Raw genomic sequence first — 19,661 nt, forward strand, 5'->3', positions numbered from 1 at the left:
CAAAATCACCAAATAACCTACTTATTGGTTCACAGAAAGGCCTGCCTCACTCGACTCTTCCGGGTCCGAGAGAACACTCTATTTTTGAGAGGATCTAGGAAACTACATTCCCGGGACGTTCCACAACGATTCATAAGTCCCTTCTCGCCGATGGTTTCCGAACCGGCGCCGGACTGTCCCGCTCAGCCGCGGTTTCCTATCGGGCGGGGGGACCAAGCTTCCTGCCAGGCAAGGCGTCGACCCTGGCCCGAAGATGCCAGCGACCCCCCGATTACAGCCGAGACCCCTAGTACCACGGATAGCGGTGAGAAGCGCCAATGCTCTTCCTGTCACGTGCCCCTTGTGGCTCCCGGGATTCCCTGCTGGGGAGCGGGGAGAGCGGCCGGCATCAGCGCCTGCGCAGATGAGGTGGGCTGTCCCGCTGACTGACAGCGCGCGCGCTCCCGCTGCCGAACGCGCGCTCGGAAGGACCCGGCTGCTCGCAGCCAGCGCAGTCACCTCAGCTGCGCGTCCCGTGCCTCGTCGGCCCTCTCTTGTCAGCCGGCTCGTCAGCGCACCCGGCCGCCGCGGTGAGAGGGGCCGCGGGGCGCCTCTGGGCTTGCCCGCCGGGTTGAGGGGAAGGGTGCGTCCCCAGGAGTGATGGCCGGGGAGCGGCGGGGACAGGACGGGGTTTTGAGGAGACGGCGGATGGGGACCGCGGGGCTCAACAAGGGGACAGCTGGGGACGCTTTGGGTGACAGGACCGGGCTCTGAGGAGACGACAGATGGGGTCCGCGGGATTCTCTCCGGGCAGGCTGGGGATGCCTTGGATGACAGGACCGGGTTCTCCGTAGGGTGGCGGGGTGAGGGGGCTGTGAGTGGGATGACAAGGACTTGGGTCTTAGTGGGGTCAGAGCGAGGGCCTCGGGGTGTCTGCAGAGCCCACGCTCGTGAGAGACAAGGAAGCAGGGAAAGTAGCCCGGGCCCCAGTGAGCGCGATGAGGTGCCTGGGATGGAGGAAGGGGCAATGGAGAAGGTGTCCCCGGTAGCAGATGTTGGCGCTCAATGGCTTTGAATGGAGCTGGTTCTCCGTCCTAGGGAACGAGGAGCCCACAGACGCCTGGAAGACAGGCTGGGGCGGGGGGCGGGGACCCGGGTGGGGACAACCTAGGTCGAGTCGTGCGTTCTTGTCTTTTTCTGAGTTTGCTGCCTCGCTGCGCCTGGGGCAAGTTGAGGGGGTGGGTCCCTATGGACTCGGCCTGGCAGCTCCCGGCCCTTGTCCCTCGACGTCCCTCGGAGCTGACGGTCAGGCAGGAAGGAAGAGGTGTGCAGAGGGACGGCAGCATCCACGTGGCTGGAAGCCCACGTTAGGACAGCTGGCTCCTGATGGACTGAGCCGGTGTCCAGGGTCTTTGAAAGGACAGCATTTCGTCTTCCTGGAGCTGGGTGTATTTTTTCCCCTTGTACTTGGTTTGTTCTTCCCTAGGCCGCAGGATGCTTAGATTTGGGAGAACAGAAAGGGGAAGAGGAAAAAGACTTTGCAGAAGCGCCGGGCCAGTCCTATTCCTCTTTAGTTAAGTGCTGGGGCAGGGGTTGGGGGGGGCAGTGCCAGCCTGTAGCGGGAGCAGGAACCCACCTGGGAACTGGCATAGGTGGGGTGCTCGGTTGTGGAGATTGTCACATGGTGAGTCAGTGTCAGAGCCACAAGCTGACAGCTGTCAGGGCCAGCATAGCCAGGCTGCCGTCCAGGTCATTGTAACCTAATGCCAATGTTTCAGACTCATTTTGATTAGAGGCACCCTTTCCCAAGATTCTTAACAACAAACTAAGTAAAGGAAAAAAAAAAAAAAGCTGGGATTTTGTTGTGCATAAGCGTTCCTTCCTGTCTTTCCTGCATTTCTGTTTCTCCCTTTGTTCATTCTCTCCCCTCAGGTGTCGCTCCTTCTTGCTTCCACTTTGTTCAGAAGCAGGACTGCTTACCCATGGAAAGCACAGAGCGATGGGCTGTTGAGATCAGCTCACGGTGAAAAAGTTGACTCATGAGAATCTCTTTTGCCATGAAAGAAATGACAATGCTTAGGACTTACATACAGGCCCTCCGGGTGTTCACCAGACCATCTCTAGCCTCTCTTATTTGGTTCTGGAATATATCCAATGTCTTTTGCAGTGTTCGTCCTTTTTTTGGTATGTGTCAACATGAAGATTAGTTTGTCTTATTTGCAAATGTAACAACCAAAGGCAAAGGGAAGCCACACAGTGACATTAGTACATCATGAACCTTAAATAATTTGCTACACGATTCCAGAAAGTGGAGAACATTGACAGATACTAGATATGGTTCTTTCTCAGTGGCAATGAGTTTAGTTCTTCAAAAGTAAATTGTCTCATGGTAACTCCAAATGTCTTTGAGGGGCTTCTTTTAGGACAAACCCTAAGGAAGGTTTAGGATGGGGTGAATCATGCATATGCCTCTCTCTCTGACTCCTAAAAGAAAGTAAGCAGGTTGAGAGAAACATCAGAAGCAATCTGGAGAGATGAAAAGAAAAAGAAAAGTCAATAGACAGCAGGAAAGAGATTTAAGGGAGGAGGAAAAAATCTTATTGCCAATAATAACTCCTCACTTTTATATGACAAAGTAATTTATAAAGTGCTTAAACACATAAAATCTTAATGAATCTTTACCATAAACTTGTGAGTGATAGGTAGTCTTATCATTCCCATGTTACAGATAAGGAAACTGAGGCTAAGTGAGTTGCCCAAGATCACTTAGCTATGAGGGGACAAAGGGAAGACTTGAACCTAGTTGTCTGAGACCATATGCAGTAGCATGTCACCCTTCTGGGAAATGGGATGTGGGAAGGATCTGGGCTAATTATATTTACACACAAGGGGCCCCAGGTCTTCTCCAGCAACCCTTAGCGAGCATCTTCCTCTCCCCCATGGCCCTGGTCACTAAGTCAGTCTAGCTCACTGGTGCAGCTGAAGCTGAGCTTCACCACTTCCCCCTCCCCAGGCTTGAGAGTCTGCATCTACTCAGATTTGTTTATATGTCTTTGAGAAATCTAGTGGGAAGTGCAATCACAAGGAGTGTCTTTCGCTTAAGACCTGAGTGTTTCCAAATAGTCTGGATGTCTTCAGACATGTGATGCAAGAGAACAGGTACAAGGCAATTCTACGTAAACTTGCTCTAATAGTTTTCTTATCCTCCACCCAGAAGAGAAATTCAGTGGTTGTGAAACTGGAGCTGGCCCAGTGTTTTGTTTGTTTTAACCATTTTTTAAATAAGTGTGGCATTGTTTAGGTTATGGTGACCTTTTTTTTTAAAAAAAAAAAAAACAGGGCACAGCTGTTCTCATTGAGGAAGAACAAGCTTAAATCCCATTTTCTAGGTCTGGGCATCACAAAAAGGACTTCAGGGAGCTTGCCTGAGAGAAGTTTCAGCAAGTCGATGGTATACAACAGAATTAAAAGCCACGGTGATCTTGAGACACATCAGTAGGACAGGTCTGGACTGAGAAAGGTGATAGTTCTAGTCTCTTCCATGCTTAGAATATTGTGTTCTTTTCTGGACATCACACCTTTTTTTTTTTTAATTTTAATTGAGTTTCTGGTGAACATTTACCGCATGTTGGATTCCCATTTGACAATTTGCATACAAATTGTTCAGTGACATTAGTTACATTTATCACAGTGTGTCAGTATTCTCTTTAAATGTGTTCTGTTTATTACACTTCCAGGACTCTAATTTCCCTGCCCCCTTCTAAACTTTGCTTTTGAGTAATTGTTGACCTTTTGTTTCATACTGATGGCTTTTAAGTAGAGCACAGATCTTATGGGTAATATCATTTATTTTGTGTGGCACTCCGCTGTTTCACTAAAGGGTGATCTCAGGGGATAGGGTCAGTTCTGGGTTTAGTGAGGGTATCAGGGCTATAGTCTCAGGGAGTCCTCTGTTCTCTGCTGTTCTAGTTTGTCTGGCTCTTTTTTTTTAAGTAAGAATTTGAGTTCTGTTCCACATTTTTCTCCCATTCCATCTGGGATCATCTGTTGCGACCCCAGTCAGAATGGTCAGTGGTGGTAGCTGGGTACCAGCTAGTTCTTCTGGTCTCAGGGTACAGGAGGTTGTGGCTGGTGTAGACTTGTTTCTTTTCTGAGCTTTTGGCTACCTTCTTACTGTTTTGCTCCTGGCAACCAGAAACCTGTAGTGTGTCTTAGATGGCTACCCACAAGCTTTTAAGACCACAGATGCTACTCACTTCACTAGGATGCAGATCATGATTTTTGTGAACTATGTTATGCCAATTGACTGAGTTGTCCCATGAGACTACGGTCCTAAGCTTTCAAACCTAGAAAACCAATCTTGGAATGTGGTTGGTTATATCTATAGAGTTTCCGTATTTCTGTCTTAAATGAATATATGTGCCTGCACTCACATATTTGTATTTACATGTACATACAGATACTTCAGAAACCCTGGTGGTGTAGTAGTTAAGCGCTATAGCTGCTAATCAAAAGGTTGGCAGTTTGAATCCACCAGGTGCTCCTTGAAAACCCTATGAGGATGCTCTGTCCTCTAGGGTCGCTATGAGTCGGAATCAACTTGACGGCAACAGGTTTGGTTTTTTTAGTTTATAGGTTTTAGGTGTACATAGGTTTTCATCTATGTACACACCTTTACCTACGTGTATACTAATATGCCTACATCCATCCGTATGTGCTCAAAAACGTTTTTACTTTAATTGTTTTGTGCTCACTTTATCCGTATTTGGTGCCTCTTTTCCCATCATCCAAAAAAAAGTCTCTACAATCAAAGACTACAGCCTTCAACATGGATTGCACCTCAACATAAAGAAAACAAAAATTCTTACAACTGGACCAATAAGCAACATCATGGCAAGAGGACAAAATATTGAAGTTGTCAAGGAATTCATTTTACTTGGATCCACAATCAATGCCCATGGAAGCAGCAGTCAAGAAATCAAATGACATATTGCACTGGGCAGATCTCTGCAAAAGACCTCTTTAAAGTGTTCAAAAGCAAAGATGTCACTTTGAGGACTAAGATGCACCTGACCTAAGCCATGGTATTTTCTGTTGCGTCATATGCGTGTGAAAGCTGGACAATGAATAAGGAAGACCAAAGAAGAATTCACATCTTTGAATTATGGTACTGGCAAAGAATATTGAATATACCATTGTCTTAGCTGTCTAGTGCTGCTATAACAGAAATACCACAAGTGGATGTCTTCAACAAACTGAAGCTTGTTCTCTCATAGTCTAGTAGGCTAGAAGTCCAAATTCAGGGCATCAGCTCCAGGAGAAGGCCTTCTCTCTCTGTCGGCTCTGGTGGAAGGTCCCTGCCATCAATCTTCCCCTGGTCTAGGAGCCTCTCTGCGTAGGAACCTCAAGTCCAAAGAACACACTGTGCTCCTGGTGCTTCTTTCTTGGTGGTATGAGGTCCCCATGTCTCTCTACTCCCTTCTCTCTTTTATATCTCAAAAGAGATTGGCTTAAGACACAATCTAATCCTGTAGATTTGTCCTGCCTCGTTAATATAACCACCGCTAATCCCATCTCATCACATCATAGAGATAGGATTTACAACACATAGGAAAACCACATCATATGACAAAATGGTAGACAGTTATACAATACTGGGAATCATGGCATAGCCAAGCTGACAGATATTTTGGGGGGACACAATTCAATCCATGACAACCATGGACTGCCAGGAGAATGAGCAGATTGGTTTTGGAAGAAGTACAGCCATAATGCTCCTTAGAAACGAGGATGGCAAGACTTCATCTAAAGTACTTTGGACATGTTATCAAGAGGGACCAGTCCCTGGAGAAGGACATCATGCTTGGTAAAGTAGAGGGTCAGCAAAAAAGAGGAAGAACCTCAACTGAGGTGGATTGACACAGTGGCTGCAACAATAGGCTCAAACATTGCAACTATTGTGGGTGTGGCTGAGGACCAGGCAGTGTTTCATTTTGTTGTACATCGGGTCGCTACGGGTCATAACTGACTTAACAGCACCTAATAGCAACTACGATCTGAAACGCACTTTTCCCTATCCCCGCTACTCTCCCAATCACCAGTGAACATTGGTCTCTCTTTAGATATCTATTCTTGTCTTCTTATAAAAGAGGAATCGTACAATATTTGTCCTTATATGCTTGACTTATTTCAGCTAGCATTATGCTCTCTAGGTCCATTCATGTTATGTTTTGCAGACTCATCATTGTTCTTTATGGTTGTTTAGTATTCCATTGTATGTATGTACCACAATTTGCTTATCCATTCATCCATTGATGAGTACTTTGGTTGTTTCCATTTATTTGCTATTGGGAATAAAGCAGCAGTGAAAATGGTGTGTGTATGTCTGTTCATGTCATTATTCTTAGGTATCTAGGGTATATATCTGGAGCCCTGGTGGTGCAGTGGTTAAAAGCTCGCTTGCTAAAGCAGTTGAATGCTAAACAAAAGGTCGGCAGTTCAAATCCACGAGCTGCTCCTTGGAAACCCTGTGGGGCAGTTCTACTCTGTTCTATAGGGTTGCTATGAGTCGGAATTGACTCGATGGCAATGGGTTTGGTTTTTATTGGTTTAGGGTATATACCTATGAGTGGGATTTCTGGATCATAGGATAGTTCTATTTCTAATTTTTTGAGAAAGCACCATATAGTTTTCCACAGTGGTTTGGACATCACATTTAATGAAGGACATAGAAAGAAAGTAAGCATTTTCATTGACAGTTGCTGGAATCTGGATGAATAAGAGCTGGTAAGCCTGGAGAATCTTGGGAGCCATGATTTCAGAGAGTTCCGGGCTGTCATTTATTAACTGTGTTCTATAAACCCACCAAAACCCACTGCCATGGAGTCAATTCTGACTCATAGCAACCCCACAGGGTTTCCAAGGCTGTAAATCTCTATGGAAACAGACTGCCACATCTTTCTTCTGCAGAGTGGTGGTTTCAAACTGCCAACCTTTTGGTTAGCATTCAATTGCTTTAACCACTTGCCAGAGATCATGAGATCATCAGAGTCAAATTATGTCTCTCCCCTGCTGAAAATCCTCCAGTGGTTTCTCAGTACTCTTGGGATCAAATCCTAACTCCTTACCATGGTCAACCATGGCAGAGATACAAGTACTGGCCTTGCCTGTTTCTCCAGTTTCACCTTCTACTGCTGTCACTCACCAAGGTCCAGCCTTCTTTCTGTGCCTTGAGCATACCTAGCTCGCCCTGCCTCAGGGCCTTTGCACTGGTTGCACTTCCTGTCTGGAACATTCCTCTGCCAGATTTTTCTCATGGCCGGATCCCTGTCATTCAGGTCACAGCTCCAATATCACATCCTTATGAGGCCTTCCCTAACAATCTAATCTTCTTTTTTCCTCCCAGTCTCTAACACACTCACTCTAGCATATTACAGTTTCTGTTTCTTCATAGTGATATCAGAAATTACCTTACTTATTTGATAGCTCTTTTATTGTCTGTTCCCATTCCTGCCATTAACCACTGTCAAAGAGAAAAATTAGTAACAGACATCTTACTTTGATTTTAAGGTTTTTTCTTACCCACAAAACGAAATTTTTAGCTGCCAGACCAGAGACCACCTAGTATTCTGATATCAGTTGATCTCAGTAATAGGGGGAGGGCAGGGTCAATTATGTTAAGATTAGCCAATGGTTGATCTTCTATTCTTCTCCCTCCTCTTCTCTTTAAAAAGAGCCTACTTTGAGCCATTTGCTTTTTTTAAATCAGAATTGTCTCCCTGTGTATGTATACAATAACTGCTCAGAATAAACCTTATGTTTCAATTTCCTTGAGTTTTGATTATTTTTAACACCACTGTATCGGTGGTGCCCAATACAGCGCCTAGCATATAGTAGGTACTCAGTAAATATTTGTTGAATGAATGATTTTTATGATAGTCAGAACTTTTCAAAGATGGAAGGGATTGCTACCTTGGTAAATGCTAGATTTTCTCTTACTAGAGAGGAACGTGTACAATTCAGTGGTTTTTAGTAACTTTACTGAGTGGTGCAGCCATCACCATAATCTAATTTCAGAACATTTTTATCACCCCAGAAGAAAATCATTAGCAGTAACTCCCCATTCTCCCTTCCCCCAGCCCCTGGAAACCACAAATCTACTTTCAAACTCTAAAAATTAGCTTTCTCTAGACATTTTATATAAATGAAATTTTATAATATGTTTTCTTTTGCAATTGGTTTCTTCCACACAGCATAATATTTCCAGAGTTCATCCATGTCGTGTCAGTACTTCATTCCTTTTTATTATAGATGTTTTTAGTTATTGTTCAGTACAGAGGAAGGATAGCAGTGCCATAGACTGCCTCTGACCCCATCTGCCATCTTGTAAATGTGCTGCCTTTGGCCTTGGGGTGGGCCAGGCATGTGGTAATGCCACTGGATATCCTTATGTGCTAAATGACAGCTTTCTACTAATGTCCTCTTTCTGTTCTAGAATCTAATCCAGGGTGCCACGTTGCATTGAGTTTCCATGTTTCCCTAGTCCCCATTGTCTCTCCTCATTTTAGGTACTCAGTTTAGAGTTTTGTTCATGGTCCTTATGTCACGTAGTATCATCACAGCTCTCAAAAGGGGAAGCCATCAAAGATAGCATATATGTATGAAGGTCTGTGTTGCATGATAGAGGAAGAACCTTACCTAAGAAAAACTTGCTTTTATTCTTGGGAATTGTATGGGCTCATTCAGAGCCTGTTCTCCTGCCTCTAAAACTTGGAAATGAATGACCAAGACTCACTGTGTAATAGAAATCATTTCCAACAAATGCTGAGTGAAGTGATAACTTTGGGATTTGAAAAAAAAAAAAAGGAAAGAGGGAATTTTTTTCCCTCTTCATTACTGAATCCATTTAGGAAAACGTGCCTGGTGTAGCTCTTGTTCCTCAGTGGCATCCTTTCCTAAACCAGGTGTGGGCTGAGGCCCTTCCTGGCCTTTGCGTCACAGCCAGGCATGACTCAGAGCAAATGACTCAACGGTAGCAAAAATGACCAATGAGCTAGGGAAAAATGAGACTCCAGAACAGTGCAGCAAATGGCGAGCGGAAAATGCCAGAGTAAACAAGTTTAAATGGCTGCTGCTAAGCTGACATCCTAGAGCTAGGGGACTTAGGGGAACCTGGGAAACTAAGATGCAAAATGGAACCAGTGAGAAGGGATGGAAATCTTGTGAGTAGAAGGAAACCAAATCAATGTCAAACCTAAGAACTACCCCCTCCCCCAGTATTTTTAACATAACTGGGGGTGCTGGGGTATAAAGCCAGTAGGAAACCCATTAACAGAGTAAAACTAGTCTAATACCCTCTCCTCTATGAGGAGGCAGATTATGGGGAACTTCATTAAGCAGCAAGATCACTCTTATAATCCCAAGGCTCAGTTTGGATAATTAAAAAAACACCTCATTTATCTGCTCTTGTAGGAGAAGGAGGTAGTCTGTGTAATCAAAGTTTTAATGTAAGTAGAATTAACAAGACTCAGCTATCCTAGGGGAAAGAAATAGCATCTCTGGCTTCATCTTCTACCCTCTCCCAAAGAACCCTTGTCTAATGACCTAGAGCCAAGAGCTGGGGGGGTCCCACGAGGTTAACACCTCCTCCTGGGGCTCTGCTTCTATTCTTGCTCATGTGCCAATCCGTTCTTCACAGCAGCCAGAGTGCAGCACCTTTTCAAAATCTAATGATGCCATTACCCTGATTAAGACCCTCCAGAACTTTCCCCTTGCTCTTAGGTTGAGACCCACCCCCCTCCAGCTCCTTAACTGACCTGCAAGCCCTGCCCATGTTGCCTGGCCCCCAGCAGCCTTCTAGCCTCAGCCCTTCCTGCACTCCCCTTTGTGCATCCCACACAGCACGGTGTCCTTGCCACTGCAGACTCTCGGTCTGAGACCCTCATCCTCCAGGTCTGGGACTAGCTGAGACATTGAGGTACCTCCTCCAGGTGACCTTCCCACTTTCTTAGGCCGACAGGGCTCCCGGCCTCCTAGTCTCTGTAACCCAGTGGTGTCCAATGGAAATACTATGGGAGCCACACGTGTAACTTCAAATTTTCTAATGGCCATATTAAACAAGTAAAGAAAGAGGTGAAATTAATTTTGGTAATATATTTGATTGTATCCAGTGTATCTAAAATATTGTCATTTTGTACCATTATCAAAATATAAAATCTTGGCAATCTGTTTTACACTTACAACACATTTCAATTCCAATGTGTCACATTTCAAGTGCTCAGTAGCCACGGATGTCAAGTGGCTATCATATTATATAGGGCAGCTCTAATCCAAAATACAGTTTTATTTTATTCATAGCACTTGTGATGGACTGTAATGATTAATTTGTTTACGTCTTTGTTTTCCAACTAGAACTGAGCTCCCAGAGGGCTGGGCTTTTGTCTTATTCACCTAGACAATGGCTGGCACACTATTTGTTGCTCAACCGTATTTGTTGATTGAACAAACAAATGAGTGAACAAATGAAACACTCAACTCTCCACTTACTGTCCTGCCGAGTAGACAGTGCCAATTGGAGTCTATTTTCATTAGGGAGTTTAATGTACAAAGTTCCCTATAACCAAAAGTATTAAGTGTTCCACACAGGGACTTATTATTATCAAAAATCTATGATGATAACTCTATTGGATTTATTTTTTAGGTGACAGTGGTACTAAAGAGGGAAGGGATTTCAACAGGAAGCAATTAATATGATTGTGATTCTTTTGGAGTTGTTGCTGGTCTGAGTTAACATAGATCAAGGATTTTCAACTGGGGACAGTTGACAACATCTTGGGACATTTTTGATTGTCACAACTAGGGGAGAGTGAGTAGAGGCCAGGGATGTTGCTGAACATCCTACAATACATAGGACGGCCCCCACCACAGAGAGTGACCTGTCCCCAAGCATTGCAGTGCCACTGTTGAGAGCCCTGCTATAGTCACTGTGGCTATACATCTGCTCAGACTTGCCCCAGATAACGTCAAGAAGGTGATTCATCTCAGAAACTTGGCAGGTTCTTCACAGCCCCGTCTTTTCATTCCCATCTTGCCTTCTCTCTCCCCTAGTTTAAATGCTGTCCTCCTATACCTGTCATTTATTTTCCAAAATGGACAGACTGAACAGGAGCTTCCTCTAGCCAAAGTATATGAAATGAAAGAAAATTGACTCCATTTTTAAACCGTTAATTACAGTCCTGCAGAAGAGGCATGGAGAGAAGCCTCTGCCTTGAGACTGTGGATGAATACATTTAAAGCACCCCTTTTGAAGCCATTTAGATGCCTTCAAAGCAAAACAACAGCAGAGCTCTGTTTCTTTCCACTTACATTCAAACATCTGCCAACTCCACCACTGCTAACCACTTTTTAACAAGCACCTCATTATACTTCAGAGCAGGATTAGTGTGCAGAATGATATGTATCCAAAAAACGTACGGAGATATGGCTCCCATATTATTGTGAGTAGGAAAATGATTGATGATATATATTTCAATTTTAAGGTTTTGGGGGAATGATTCCAAACAGAAACTGAAGTTATGCTAGACTTGGCAATAGTTTTTTTCCTTGCCATCTCTCCAGCTAAGTCTGAGTAAATCTGAATTAGCTGTATAAGGGTATATCAAACCACCTTATGCTAGCGGCTTTGTGCCAGCTGTATTCTCTGCCTGGAATATCTCTCATTCCCTTGTCTGACTATCAGACTCCTGTGCTCCTATTAGCACCTGCACCCTGGAATTACAGCACTTGTCAGACAGTTGTGATAATTGACTTATGTCTGTCTTTCTCTAGATTGTGTTTGAGAAATGAGGGGCCATATCCTATTCATCTTTGTATCCTCACAGCTTATCACAGTTCCTGGTACATGTTAACCAAACCAAAACTAAACCAGTTGCAGTTAAGTTGACCCTGACTCATGACCTCCCCACGTATGTCAGAGTAGAACAACTACATAGGGTTTTCAGTGGTTGATTTTTTAGAAGTAGATCATCCGGCTTTTCCTCTAAGGTGCCTCTGGGTGGATTCGAACTGCCAGTTTTTTGGTTAATAGCCACTTGTGCCACCAGGGGACTCTGCCTGGTACATTGTAGAAGATTAGTAAACGTTTGTCAGATGAATGACCTGAGCTCTATGAAATAGCACCTGTTCTTGCAAATCATCATCCCTCCATCAGAGGAGAGAGAAGTGCCCCAGAAGCATTGGCCAGGTTCTTCTGTTTTTCATGGTAAGAATTTAGGACATAGTATCAAGCAGGGAGATGACAGACAACTCCAGCAGCAGGTGTAATCCTGCATGTTCCTGCTTGTCTGTTTTACCCAGTTGTTGACACTGGAGGCAGACGCAGTGCTGTGGGAACCGATGTAACTTTGCTGACCTGACTTCTTCCTGTCACTTCCCTGCTCTGGGTCTCAGTTTCCTCATCTGTGAAACAATTTCTATGAGTCTTCACCTTTTCACCTGCTATTCCCTCTCCCTGCCCCTTTATTATCTGTTTGTGAAACCCCTGTTCATCTTTTCAGAAGTCTTATCTAACCCTAAAATCTTTGGATTTTATTTAAGTAAAGCGGAAAGCATGGAATTTTTTAGTGCACAGCTATTTTCCCCCACTACTTAGTAAGCATCTGCTTTATTCTTTCGTGACCAAAGAAGAATTGGCTGAAGAATAATTGATGCCTTTGAATTATGGTGTTGGCAAAGAATGTTAAATATACAATGGACTTCCAGAAGAATGAACAAATCTGTCTTGGAAGAAGTACAGCCAGAATCCTCCTTAAAGCAAGCATGGCGAGACTTCATCTTATGTACTTTGGATATGTTATCTGGAGGGACCAATCCCCGGAGAAGGACATCATGCTTGGTAAAGTAGAGGGTCAGCAAAAAAGAGGAAAACCCACAATGAGATGGATTGACACGGTGGCTGCTACAATGGGCTCAAACATAGCAATGATCGTGAGAATGGAGCAGGATCGGGCAGTGTTTCGTTCTGTGGTATATAGGGTTGCTATGAATTGTGTCCCCCAAAAAATGTGTAGCAACTTGGCTAGGTCATGATTCCCAGTATTGTATGATTGTGTTATCTGATGTGATTTCCTTATGGGTTTTAAGCTCTATCACTATGATGAGGTTCTCCTTATGTGTTGTAAGTTCTATCACTGTGATGAGGTAATACTAATGAGGTTTACAAAATTAGGTAGTGTCTTAATGCAATCTCTTTTGCAATATAAAAGAGAGAAGCGAGCAGAGACACAGAGGAACCTCATACCACCAAGAAAGCAGTGCCGGGAGCAGAGCGCGTCCTTTGGACCTGAGGTTCCTGCCCAGAGAAGTTCCCAGACCAAGGAAAGACTAATGCATTACAAGGACCTTTCTCCAGAGCCGACAGAGAGAGAAAGCCTTCTCCTGGAGCTGACGCCCTGAGTTTGGACTTGTAGCCTACTGGACTGTGAGAGAATAAACTTCTCTTTGCTAAATCCATCCGCTTGTGGTATTTTTGTTGGAGCAGCACTAGATGACTAAGACAGTACCTAACAACAATTTTTTTAATCGTTCAATTTTTTCCCTTCTTCCTTTAGACATTGAGTAACTTTTATAAAACTCAGCATTTCTGGGTGAAAAGGACTAATAAGCCCTCCTTGTTGTCCAATCTCTGTTGTTAGTTGCTATCAAGTTGGCTCTGACCCATGTATAACAGAAGGAGAAGTTGCCTGGTCCTGCACCGTATTCATGATTGTTGGTATGTTTGAGTCTATTATTACAGCCATTGTGTCAGTCTGTCTCTTTGAGTGTTTCATTTGCCTTCACTGGCTCTCCACTTTACCAAACATGATGTCCTCCAGCTCTCAGTCCTCCTGATAATGCGTCCAAAGTAAGCAAGTCAAAGTCTTAGACAATATTCTGTGATCTATATGGTTTTCATTGGCTTATTTTTGAAAGTAGATCACCAGGCTTTTCCTCCTAGTCTGTCTTTGTCTGGAAGCTCCACTGAAACATGTCCAACATGGGTGAAACTGCTGGCATTTGAGATATTGGTGGCATAGCTTCCAGCATCATAGCAACATGCAGGCCACCACAATATGACAAATTGACAAACAGGTGGTGGAGATACTAGTATAGGGAATACTAATCCACCAGTCTACCACAGCTATTTGGGGTGGCCTTATTCATGCCCCTACATCAGCAAACAGTTACCTGTGTGCATCATAGCAAGGTTGTAGAGTCAAACTCTGCTTTTATCTAGACTCTTCCATTGTAACTCAATGGCTTTAGACAAGCTATTTAACTTTTCTGAGCCTTAAAGTTTCTTCATGCATAAAATGGAGATAATAATAGACCAGCTTCTTATGTTACTATGAGAATTGTTAGTATACAGCATTAGCTTAGTGCCTGGTGTGCAGTGAGCATGCAATGAATGTTAAAAAAAGGAAAAAAAAAACTAAACCCATTGCTGTTGAGTCGATTCCAACTCATAGCGACCCTATAGGACAGAGTAGAACTGCCCCATAGAGTTTCCAAGGAGTGCCTGGTGGATTCCAACTGCCAACCTTTAGGTTAGCAGCCGTAGCACTTAACCCCTACCCCACTGGGGTTTCCACAATGAATGTTAGCTGTAATTATTATTTAATTATTAAAGAATATTAAATAATAGTAATAATTAACATTTGTGGAAAAGAATGACCCAGACCAGCTTGGCTTTCTCCCACCATTATCATGAACCGAAGCAGCTGGCTTTGACTTGCTTCAGAGAGTTTCATACGGTGCACTACAGCAGCACTCAGGTGTGACAAAATGTCTCATGAGGTTATCTGAGAGATAGAAGCAGTGACTTGTTTGAGGTGTCTGAAAATACCATCCTTTTATTCAGATGAGAATTTTTTAATAGACTTTGTTTTTTAGAGCAATTTCAGGTTTACAGAAAAATTGTGTAGAAAATACAGAGTGTCCACATACACTTTTCCCCTTGCACATTGTTTCTCTTATTGTGGTTCATCATTTGTAAAAAATGTACCACAGGAATGTAAGATGTTAGTATTAATTTTTAAGGAAAGAAAATTTTCAGAAAAAATGTGACTGTATTATTTCTATAATGGATGGTATAATAATCGATAAAATACTTAATAAGATGACCCTCATTTCATATCTCAGACTACTCTGTAGTATAGCCGATACCCTGCTGTTAGAGCCAGTATATTCTCTTTCTCTCGCTCTCTTTCTGTCTCTCTGAACATTGAAGCAACCTAGCAGATATTGTCTGATCAAAGCACTCAGTAAAATGCACTTTCCTCCATGTTGTGGTTTGGGAGAGTTTGAGTCCAAAAACAATTATTTGAACCTCTTCCATTAAAGCCTGTGAATGTGGAATAGGATTTTAGGAAAATATTTACATATCCTCAAACAAAGGAGGCAGCAGTGAGGAAACTGGGGCAAATCATTCCAGGAAAAAACAAACAGAAGCCAGAGAGGGAGTTGAAAATTGGAGATGGGCGTCAGACTTATTTGCAGTCTTGGCCGAAAGCCATTTGCCCCTGTGTCTCTAGTCCTGGCTCCGTGTCCCATGATGGGTGGAGGTTTGTGACAGGCTGAGACACTGAGTGGAGGAGAATGTGATCCTGCCCTTCCCCGCGTCACGTTGCCACGAACACATGACATGCTGCTCTCGTGATGTGTGGTTGGTTTTCTGTTCTGTTCTTCAGCTAGAGTGTTTTGCTGTTTGCTGGTTGAGGTGACATTTTAATTGTTTCAAATGCTTTACCTGGTCCTTTGTACCCTTCTAAAGTTTTCTCATCTTTGTTTCATAAAAACCTCAATGGGCCAGAAGGAAGCCTTTGGCCAGGAGTCATGTCTCTTTTCTTTGCAGTCACTCATTAAGTTCTTTGTGGCCTGGTGCCTTTGTTCCTATCAATATTGAGGAAATTGGATCAGTGATGCTGGTTTGGAAGGGAGGGGAGTTGAACCAGTACCCAGAGTTCACGTGCAAGTGTTGTGCACCTCCAGGAAGGTAAGATGTGCTCTCCTGTGTCACCCAAAGCAGGTCACCAGCTTCAGGGAAGTGACTCAGAAATCACACCTCTCCCTACAGGCCTCTGAGAGAGGAAGCTTTGACTGTGGTTACTTTCTTTGTGGTAAAACGAGACCCCTACTTTCCCAACAACTCTGGAAACATTCTCTAGGCTTCCACCAACAAATAATGCTTCTCTAAAAAAAAAAAAAGTATCTATCCCTAGTAATTATTGACCTGTAATAATAATAGGTCTTTCTAGACAGTTCTGTGGCACAAAAGAGTAGATAGAACAACCTATATAATGGGAGAGTATATTTAGGAACCACATATCTGATAAGGATTTAATATCCAGGATATATAAAGAACTCCTACAACTCAACAACAAAAAGACAAACAACCCAATCAGAAAATGGGCAAAGGGCTTGAATAGATATTTCACCAAAAAAGATATACAAATGGTCAATAAGGACATGAAAAGATGCTCAAAGTTATTAGTCACTAGAAAAATGCAAATCAAAACCAAAATGAGATACCACACCCACTAGGATGGCTATTCTCAGAAAAATGAAAAATAATAAGTGTTGGTGAGGATGTGGAGAAATTGGAACCCTCATCCATTGTTGGCAGAAATGTAATTTGGTGCAGTTCTATGGAAAACAGTTTGGTGGTTCCTCAAAAAGTTAAACATAGTGTTATCATATGACCCAGCAATTCCACTCATGGGTATATACCCAAAAGAAGTAGGAACACAAACATGCATGTACACCAAAATTCATTACAGCATTATTCACAATAGCCAAAAGGTGGAAACAACCCAAGTGTCCATCAAGAGATGATGAATACACAAAATGTGGTATATCCATACAATGGAATATTAGTCAGCCATAAGGAGAAATGAAGTTCTGGTACATGCTACAACATGGATCAACCTTGAAAACATGCTGAGTGAAACAAGTCAGACACAAAAAGACAAATATTGTCTGATTCCACTTATATGAAATATCTAGACTAGGCAAATGCATAGAGACCAAAGTTTATTAGCGGTTATCAGGGGCTGGGGGTAGGGGGAGGGAAAGGAGGAGTCATTGCTTAGTGGGCACTGAGTTTCTGTTAAGGGTGATAAAAAAAAAAAAAGGAAATAGTGCTGATGTTTTGCACAGTATGGTGAATATAATTAATGTCACTGACCGTCCACATAAAAACAGTTGAAATGACAAATATGTATATTTTACCACCATAAAATAAAAAAAAAAAAAGTAGATGGAGAGCTGCTCCACACACCTAGTCCTTAGCCCTGTTCACCTGAGCAGAGTGAGCACTGTTCTTTCTTGGGGAAAGTGAGGCCTAATATTTGATACTTAAGCAGGGGCCCAATGACTTTACTTTAAGAATGTAACAGAGGAGTCCCTGAATTGGGATCTGCTTCCAAGGTTCAGAGATCCTAAGGCACCATCAGCCTCTTATACGGTGATGAAGCCTGTCCTCTGTGTGTGGGCCCCCATGGTACAGCCCCTGCTGGTCATGTGCACCGTCTCAGACCAGCACTCAACTTGCAGTGTCTGCTGAGTTTCTCTGAGTGACCTACTTGATCCTTACATCTAGCCTGGACTTTTGTTCTCCTCTTAGTCTCCTGGCTGTGTTCCTTACGGGGAAGGCAGATCAAGGCAGCAGTAAGGTTCATCACAAAGTGGCATCCACCTAAGGAGGGATCAAAGAGAAAATGGTGGCAGGTAGCAAGTGGCAGGCAGTTTTGTTGCATCCACATGAAAGCGAGCCAGGTGCTGCATTTCATATTAACACACTCTGACTTCTCAGATCAGGGAGCTGCTTTTTACTGAAGCTACTTTTTACTTTGGTCTTTGGCTAGTTGTGTACTGGACCTCCTGGTTCTGCAGGTACCTGATGCCCACATTTCTCCAGGTCCCGGTTGGTAGGAATCATTTCTGTGAGTTTCCCTCTCATTGCATCTGTCTTGTTTGTGTGTTTTTATTCACCATGCAGTTGTCCCTTTTACATGTGGGTATTCTCTTAGCTGTTTCTCACTGTCTTAGTCATCTAGTGCTGCTATAACAGAAATACCACAAGTGGATGCCCTTAACAAAGAGAAATGTATTCTCTCGTAGTCTAGGAGGCTGGAAGTCTGAATTCAGGGTGCCAGCTCCAGGGGAAGGCTTTCTCTCTCTGTGGGCTCTGGGGGAAGGTCCTTGTCATCAATCTTCCCCAGTCAAGGAGCTTCTCAGCACAGAGACCCCAGGCCCAAAGGAGGCACTATTCTCCTGGCTCTTATTTCTTGGTGGTATGAGGTCCCCATGTCTCTCTGCTCACTTTTCTCTTTTATATCTCAAAAGATATTGATTTAAGACACAACCTAATCTTGTAGATTGAGTCCTGCCTCATTAACATAACCGCCTGTAATCCTGCCTCATTAACATCATAGAGGTAGGATTTACAATACACAGGAAAATCTCATCAAATGACAAAATAGTGGACAGTCACACAATACTGTAAATCATGGCCTAGGCCAAGTTGACAAATATTTTGGAGGGATACAATACAGTTCACTCCATGACACACATCTTGTTTAGTTTTTAAAAAACCAAAAAAACTTATTTGATCAAGAGTACTTTCTACGTGCACAACACTTTCCTCCATGTAGACAGAAGATGAGAAATTACAAGAATTAAGAACTGTAGTATTGTAAGCCCCCAAATTTTTCTACCTCCTTGCCCACGTAATCTGATCCTCAGCCCTATCTAGTAAGAATTTGAGTGTTTTGTCCCATGGAGGCCCTTCGACCCTCTCCTAATCATTTCTAACCCCTCTTTGTCTACCAGAATCTTGATTGTAATCAAGAAATAATTCATTTCGCAAGAGAGTAGCTGTTGGTGAGTAAGCTGAAGAAGAGGGACATCCCACTGTAGGTGGGTGCCATCCTTGGAGGTTGGCTGATGACAGATATTGAGGTGCCTGATATGGTTGTCCCATCCTCTCGAGAGACCCAGGTTCAGAACCTGCTTTGCAGGAAGAGTGCACAGCTCTGCGAGCTTGGCAGCACAGGAAAACCGGGACCTGGAGAAATGTGGACATCAGGTACCTGCAGAACCAGAAGGTCCAGTACCCAGGCTAGGCTGGGTGACACAGTGAAGGCCAGCCATGGAGCCGAGGAGTATGGGTGTCCTAGACCCCACCTTTTTTTTTTTAAGGAAAGGAAACTACCATTTACTTAGCACCTACTATGTGCTGGGCACTCAGCTGGCTCCTACCACCTCTTTTTTCTGCTTTTTAACTTGACACAGTGAAATTGGCCTTTTTTTGAGCACAGTTCTATGAATTTTAAAGCATGTATTGATTCCTGTAACCACCACCACATTCAATCAGAAAACTGAACATTTCCATCACCCCTAAAACTCCTTCATGCTGGCCTTTTGTAGTTGCACCTTCCCCTCATCCCTCACCTCTGGCAACCACTGATCTCCATCTTTTGGAGAATGTCATATAAATTGAATCATACTGACATTTGGGAATAATTTCTTTCAGAATAATTCATTTGAGATTCATCCAAGGTGATACATATAATAGTATTTTATTGCTGAGTAGTAGTTTGTTTTTTTTGGGTTTAGTATTCCATAGTATGTTGGTACCACACTTT

General features: G+C 43.4%; 1 protein-coding gene across 5 annotated transcripts in view; it reads left to right on the top strand.

Annotated features, from left to right (window-relative positions):
* Positions 1 to 480: 480 nt before the first annotated feature.
* The window catches only part of KIAA0513 (KIAA0513 ortholog), a 78,381-nt gene continuing 59,200 nt past the window's right edge, over positions 481 to 19,661 (top strand). For 2 of the 5 annotated variants that reach the window (XM_023732551.1, XM_023732550.1), the window contains exon 1: positions 483 to 569. The gene's annotated coding sequence lies outside the window, so the exon portion shown is untranslated. Of the gene's footprint in view, positions 570 to 19,661 lie in introns of all 5 variants that reach the window. The other 3 variants (XR_002824346.1, XM_023732548.1, XR_002824347.1) reach the window with 3 other exon arrangements.

This window comes from Trichechus manatus, unplaced genomic scaffold, assembly GCF_000243295.1.
Source record: "Trichechus manatus latirostris isolate Lorelei unplaced genomic scaffold, TriManLat1.0 scaffold00053, whole genome shotgun sequence".
Lineage (NCBI taxonomy): Eukaryota > Metazoa > Chordata > Mammalia > Sirenia > Trichechidae > Trichechus > Trichechus manatus.